The 6,955-nt window shown below is 48.3% G+C and overlaps 1 pseudogene; it reads right to left on the bottom strand.

Annotated features, from left to right (window-relative positions):
• Positions 1-2,125: 2,125 nt before the first annotated feature.
• On the bottom strand, positions 2,126-3,080 carry LOC119922986 (annotated as a pseudogene).
• Between the last annotated feature and the right edge of the window lie 3,875 nt (positions 3,081-6,955).

Genomic DNA, 6,955 nt, shown 5'->3' on the forward strand with positions numbered 1-6,955 from the left:
CATGCTCTATACAATCAATCAATCAATCAATCAATCGTATTTATTGAGCGCTTACTGTGTGCAGAGCACTGTACTAAGCGCTTGGGAAGTACAAGTTGGCAACATATAGAGACAGTTTCTACCCAACAGTGGGCTCACAGTCTAGAAGGGGGAGACAGAGAACAAAACCAAACATACTAACAAAATAAAATAAATAGAATAGATACGTACAAGTAAAATACATAAACAAATAAATAAATAGAGTAATAAATATGTACAAACATATATACATATATACAGGTGCTGTGGCGAATGGAAGGAGGTAAGATGGGGGGATGGAGAGGGGGACGAGGGGGAGAGGAAGGAAGGGGCTCAGTCTGTACCTTGCTGCTTCTCTCTCATACTGTACACTCTCACAGTCTCAGTACAGTGCTCTGCACACAGTAAGCGCTCAGTAAACACCATTGATGGTGATGATTGATGATTGAGGACCTTAAGTGGAGGAGGCTTGTATGATTTATTTTTTACCAGTACCATCTCCTCATAGAGTCTTAGATGTCTTCTCAGAGGCTACTTTTCTGTCAACTGTAATCATTTTTGTGATCAAAGGTCTCTTTTTGATTCCCTCCTTAGGACCTACTGTTCCCCCTTAACCAACTCTTTCCTCTCTCTGTCTGTGTTTTTCTCTTCTTATTCACTGAAGGTAATAATAATAATGATAATAACTGTGGCACTTGTTATGCACTTACTATATGCCCAGAACTGTATAAGCACTGGGGGTAGTTAAAATCTAATCAGGTTGGATACAGCCTCCGTCTCACATGGGCCACAGCCCACAGCCTTCATCCCCATTTTACAGACGGGGAAACTGAACTACAGCGAAGTGACTTGACCAAAGTCAAGAGAAGTGACTTGACCAAAATCACAGAGCAGACAAGTGGTGGAGATGGGATTAGAACCCAGGTCCTCTGACTCCCAGGCCCGCTACGCTATTCTGATTTTTCCATTTGGTGAGCACTACAAGAAGACTTATCTAAGTCCTTGGAGAAAACACTAGGCTTGTTAAACAAGATCTCTATCTCAAGGGGCTGGCAATCTTGTGGGGGAGACAGACATTCAAGTGAATTAAAGACCGGAAGCAACAGAGTTTAAGGATTTGGGCATAAGTCCGCTATGGGGCGGGGGTGGGGTAAGTACCCAAGTCCTTGGGGGTAAATACCTAAGGGTCCAGGCAACCCAGAAGGGACGGTGAATAAATAGGGTAGGTGGAGATGGGGGAAACCCACATACCCCAACCACCCCAAGTACGACATCACAATATTATCAATCATTGGAAATCAATTCCGAGAGAGCAGCTGGAATCTAGAGAGAAGGAGGCCAGGCACTTAATGTTAAAATAATTCATGGAAAGTCATCCGGGACCATGTTAGTCAATCAACCAATCAGTGATATTTATTGAGTGCTTACCGTGAGCAGAATGCTGTAATAAGCACTTGGGACATTACAATATAACAGAGTCAGTAGACGTGTTCCCTGCCCACAGGGAGCTTATGGACTCTTTGCGCATAGCAAGCGCTTAACAAATACCATCATTATTAGTGAGGGAGACAGAAATGAATACAAATAAATAAATCATGGATACGGACATAAATGCTGTGGGGCTGCTGAGGAAGGGGTGAATAAAGGGAGCAAATCCAAGTGCAAAGGTGACACGGAAGGGAGTGGGAGCAGAGGAAATGAGGGCTTGGTCAGGGAAGAGTTCTTGTAGGAGATTTGCCTTCAATAAGGCTGTGAAGGTGGGGAGAGTGATCTGGAGTGGACATCAGATAGATCAGCTGAAAACAGAATGTCTTATGATTCTGGAAAAATAGCAATTTAGTCAGGGAAGGATTTGGAATCTTGAAAGTCAAGGGAAGGGAGACAGGGTAGTGAAGAGTATTCAAGACCGTTAGCTCCTTGTGGTAGGGGAACGACTCTGCCAATTTAGATGTGTTGGACTCTCCCAAACGCTTACTACAGTGTACTGCATAGAGTAAGCACTCAATAAATACCACTGATTGACTGATCACCAGGGAAGGAGAAATTACAACACTTAGTACAGTGCTGTTTGTGACCAGGGAGTTTGGAAACATTCTGGGTATAAATGTCAGGTCAAAAAGAGGAGATCTTTATTCTGGAGGAATTTATGCCCCTGTAGGACCCTCGCCAGGGCGGCCTTGATGTCCCGGTTCCCCAGGTTGTAGATGAGGGTGTTCAGGGCAAGGGGCATCGTGGTCTAGAAAGTGTACACCAGCAGGTCCAGGGTCGTGGGGGAATCTGACACGGGCTTGAGGTAGGCAACGGTTCCAATCGAGAAGATGGTGAAAACTACGAAGTGGGGCAGGCAGGTGGAAAAGGCTTTGTCCCGGCCCTCGGCGGCCGGAATTCTCAGCACGGAAGATGTGCACGTATGAGACAAAGATGAAAATGAAGGAGATGAAGGCCAAGCTAAATGCAGTGGCCACGCTGACATCGATGACAATGTGCGTTTCATAACAGGAGATCTTCAGTAAGGAAGGGATATCGCAGAAGAACTGCTGGATCACGTTAGAGCCACAGAAGCTCAGTGTCAATGTCCCTGCTGTGTAGATTGTCCCAAACAGGCCCCCGCTGAGGCACGGGGCAGTGAACATCTTCCCACAGGCCCGTCGGTCCACGATGACCTCGTAACAGAGGGGGCGGCAGATGGCCGCGTAGAAGTCGTAGGATATCTCCCTGAGGAGGGACAACTCTGAGAAAGCAAACGAAATCACAAAAACGACCTGAGCTACGCAGCCCCATAGATAGATGGCTCTGTCATTGATCAGGGAGCTGTGGGTGGACTTGGGGACGGTGACGGAGATGAGGCAGAGGTCGAGGACGGACAGGTTCCTGAGGAAGAAATACATGGGGGTTTGGAGGTGCTGGTCGAGGCAGGTGATGGCGACGATGAGGAGATTCCCCATCAGGGCCGCCAGATAGACCAGGAGGAACAGAGTGGCGTGGACCAGCTGCAGCTCCCAGACCTCCGAGAATCTCAGCAGGAAGAATTCTCTCACTTTGGTGGTGTTCCCCATTTTCATGGATTATCTGTGGATTTCCCACAGAGAAGGAGCACATTTACAGGAAGGAATCAGAAAATCCCCATTTTTATTGTCGACCCTCAGCCTCCCTCCGTTTTGGCTTCTAAGTCTGCATTTTCACTGTGACAGAGACCCAGGATTGGAAGGCAATGGCTTTGGAGAAATGAAAAAGGGCCTGAGGTCCTAGCACCCCACCCCCTTCCCTCTCTCACTCTCTCACTCTCTCTCTCTCTCTCTCTCTCTCTCTCTCTCTCTCTGTCATGCACACACACACACTTTACAAAGATATTTTTATATTGTCTACAAACTCTTTTCTATTGTACTCTACCAACTCTGTTCTATTTCACTCTCCCATGCACCTAGTTCCGTGCTGTGCACACAGTAAATGCTCAATAAATACCATTGATTAATTGATCATTTCTGCAAACACCTTTTTGGTGTGTGTCATAATTACATCCTGATATTATCATTCAATCGTATTTATTGAGTGCTTACTCTGTGCAGAGCACTGTATTAAGCACTTGGAAAGTACAATTCAGCAACAAAGAGAGACAATCCCTGCCCACACCGGGCTCAAAGTCTAGAAATAATAATAATAATAATAGTAATAATAATAATGATAATGGCATTTATTAAGCGCTTACTATGTGCAAAGCACTGTTCTAAATGTTGGGGAGGTTACAAGGTGATCAGGTTGTCCCACGGGTGACTCAGTCTTAATCCTCATATTCCAGATGAGGTAACTGAGACACAAAGAAGTTAAATGACTTGCCCAAAGTAAAACAGCTGACAATTGGTGGAGCCAGGAAATGAATGATTACCTACACTACCTAATATTTCTTCAACATTAATGGTGTTTCTTGAATGCTTTCTGTGTGCAGGGCACTGTACTAAGTGCTTGGAAGAATACAATAGAACAGTTAAAGGAAACGTTCCCTGCCCACAGCGAGTCTACAGTCTAGTGGAGGAGATAGACATTAACATAAATAGATAAGTTACGAAATGAATATAAGTTCCCTTCCTTATTTTGAGTGTACTCGGCAGGTAAGCTCGTCTTCATCCCAACCAGAAATGATTGAGGGAATCCGATACGGGTAGCTAGATCGTTATTCATAGTGTAAAAGGCAGTACAGTAGGCACTTGATCAATAAATCGTTCTTATTGAGCACTTACTGGGTGCAGAGCACTGTACTAAGCCTTTGTGGGGGGGAGGGTGTACAGTAGAACAGAAATGGGAGACACGTTCCCTGCCCGCAGAGAGCTTTGAGGATAGTCTAATCTCAGCTTCATCGTCCTTTGTCCTTCTCTTGGGATCCTGACAGCTTGGTCTCGACTGGTTTCAACTAGATGGTTGCAGTCCTCACCTCCTAACTCCTAACTCCTAACTCTCTTTTTCGGGTGCTCAGTGTTTTTTTCCACAGCGGCGGGTTTTCCACCCACATCCCACGACTGGCTTCTCATCTCACACCCATCCTTCCGGTTCCATCTTCTCTGCATTCCTGACTTCTTATCTGGTCTCTCTTTACAACCCGGCCTTACATTCTAAACAGGCATAGTCACCACTCACAATGAATTTATAAAGTAGAGACATTCCAATAACGAAAAAGACTTTGACAAACTGTCTAGTTATGCGATCCTCCTCTGAGCTCACAAGTGGTTCCCATGTGACTGACCCCAAGGGGTGGGGACACAGAGTTTCCCAATGCTAGAAGGGTCTCTGACTTCAGGGAGAAGAAGGTTCTACCGCCATTTTAGAGGCTTTTCCCCGCGATCAGTAGATCCCTCTACTGTCTAGAGGGAGAGGCAAGCATTAAAATAAATGAATTATGGAAATGGACATAAGTGCTGTGAGGCTGAGGGAGGGGTGAATAAAGGGTGCAAATCCAAGTGCAAGGCAGATGCGTAAGGGAGTAGGAGAAGACGAAATGAGGGCTTAGTCAGCCCGCCATCACACTGCGGGGCTCCTGCTGCTCCCGGAAGGATCCTTCTCCTCAGGGTGCCGACATAGGACCCCGGGATCCCGATCCTAAAAGGCCCGCCCGCCATCACACCGCGCAGCCCCTGCTGCTCCCGGAAGGATCCTCTCCTCCGTACACCTACGCGAGGGCCGGGGATCGCCCTCTCTCCCTCCCTCCCTCCGTCCCCGAGCAGCCTGCTATCGGGTGTCCATGACCCGCGGCCGGGCTCCTGGCCATCCCCCGCCCGGACATCTGCATTCCCGCCCGACGACACCCGGCCATCATCACTAGAACCACCCCTCGAAGCCCCCTCCACTCCGTCCAAGTAGCCAACTGGGACTGTGGGACATTCTGTCCCGCTGTTCCCATTCCGCCCCCTACCCCCACCCCATAAGCAACCTTCTCTGAGGAGCCCCCTCACTCCCTCCTTCCCGGACTGGACATGACTGATTTCCCTCCGCTCCCCTCCGTGGGGAAAAAGGCCCTTGTTATCACCGAGTTAATATAAAAACAACCCCATTCACACCTAGTCCGCCCACCCATGCCATTTGGCTGTTTACTCCTCTTCCCAGGCATCTCCTCTCTCATGACCCCCTTAAGAATTCCACCTTAGTCCAGAACTGCTATCCATAGGACTCCATCCTCCACCACCTCTGAGACATTTCTGCCAAGAGCCCCTGGGCTCTCCTTGCCATTACCCTTTTTGATTTGATTTGACTGACCCATGGGCAATTCATCCTTCTGCTGTGGGCATCATCTGCCTAATCTGCTTATTTTATTACTGCTATCGCATGTTAATTGTTAACTGGTCTCTGTGATGTCATCATCTTATTTTATTATTGCCATCGAATGTTAACTGCTAACGGGTCACTGTGATGTCATTATTTGCTTATTTTATTCCCGTCGCATGTTAATTGTTAACTGCTCTCTGCGTTGTCATAGTCTGTTTATTTCATTATTGCCATCGCATGCTAACTGCTCTCTGTGATGTCATCATCAACTTATTTTATTATTGCTACTGAATGTTAATTGTCAACTACTCTCTGCGCTGTCATTTACCTTGCTGACCTCACCATGAACTATCAATTCTCCTGCTCCCATCTGCCCTTCCCAGTCCTCACCGTCCCCTTCCCCATCCCACCCAGCTCTTTCCCTCCCTTTCCCCCTCCCTCCGCCCCCACCCATCCCACTCACCCCCTCTCCAGAATCCCTCTGTACCGGCGCCAACCCTCAACCCCTCCCTTCCAACCTCTTCCCTCTCCTCCTCCCCGCCCCCGCCCCATCAAAGTTCTCCTTTCTCATCGCCATCCCTCTTCCCACTCTCCCCGCCCAGGCCCCCGACAACTCATTCTAATCCAAACCCTCCCCACCCCGCCCGCCCCCCTCTCTCCCCTCCCTCCAAAGGTGCTGCCAAGTGAGGCCTTTGGAACCCCCGCTCCATTGTAGGTAAGCTCCCTTTCATCCTGACCTGTTTCATTCCAAGCTCTAGCCTCCTCCTCGCCCTAACCGAAACATGGATCACCCCGGATGACACTGTCCCTTCTGCTGCTCTCTCCAGCTGAGGCTTCTTCTTCTCCCACTCCCCCAGACTCACCGGAAAAGGAGGAGATGTCGGCTAACTTCTTGCACCCCAATGTCGCTTTCGCACTATCCCTCCTCCCCCTTCCCTATCCTTCCGCTGCTTTGAAGCCCATATTATTTGGCTTCAATCTACCACCCCCTCCAGATTCTTATAGCCGTCATCTACCGCCCCCGGCCCCACCTCCAACTTTGTGTTAACGATTTTGATCCTTTTCTCACCTTCTTTCTCTCCTTTTCCATGCCCACTCTGATCCTCGGAGACTTCAACATCCACATGGAACATCCACATGGATGTCCCCCGCATGTCGCCCGCCTTCTATCTCTCCTTGACTCTGC

This window comes from Tachyglossus aculeatus, unplaced genomic scaffold (genome assembly GCF_015852505.1).
Source record: "Tachyglossus aculeatus isolate mTacAcu1 unplaced genomic scaffold, mTacAcu1.pri scaffold_136_arrow_ctg1, whole genome shotgun sequence".
Classification (NCBI taxonomy): domain Eukaryota; kingdom Metazoa; phylum Chordata; class Mammalia; order Monotremata; family Tachyglossidae; genus Tachyglossus; species Tachyglossus aculeatus.